Here is a 445-nt window from a genome sequence, read left to right on the forward strand (position 1 = left end):
AAGTGCAGTAGTGACTGCTGTGGGCCTAAGTAAAGTGAGTTACGTGTCATAATAGGTATTTAAGTGAGCTCATATCAACTTACTTCAGCAACAATGAAAGTTCATTGGTGAGACATGTACAGTGGCATAAGTAGTTTTTTATTAAAATTCAAACAATTATCCATTAACTGAATAAAAAGCAATATAATTCTATAATCCCTTAGCATAGTTGGATTATAACTATCCTATAATTCAAAAAATATAGAATGAATTTGAATTGCTAGAAAGCATTTGACATAACCATTTCTATTACCACCAGGACTAGTATATTTTATGCTTTCTCGTAGTCAGGAAAACTATAGTTCTTTCTCAGAATAAATATAGGGTTGACAGATTTAGCAAATACAAATATTAGATGCCCAATTTAATTTGAATTTCAGATAAATGAGCCAAATAATTTATTTTA

General features: G+C 29.4%; 1 protein-coding gene across 1 annotated transcript in view; it reads right to left on the minus strand.

Annotated features, from left to right (window-relative positions):
• The window catches only part of TEX30 (testis expressed 30), a 13980-nt gene that overhangs the window by 1863 nt on the left and 11672 nt on the right, over window positions 1-445 (minus strand). The window lies entirely within an intron of this gene.

The sequence above is a fragment of the Propithecus coquereli genome, unplaced genomic scaffold, assembly GCF_000956105.1.
Source record: "Propithecus coquereli isolate 6110/MARCELLA unplaced genomic scaffold, Pcoq_1.0 Scaffold212, whole genome shotgun sequence".
NCBI classification, from domain to species: domain Eukaryota; kingdom Metazoa; phylum Chordata; class Mammalia; order Primates; family Indriidae; genus Propithecus; species Propithecus coquereli.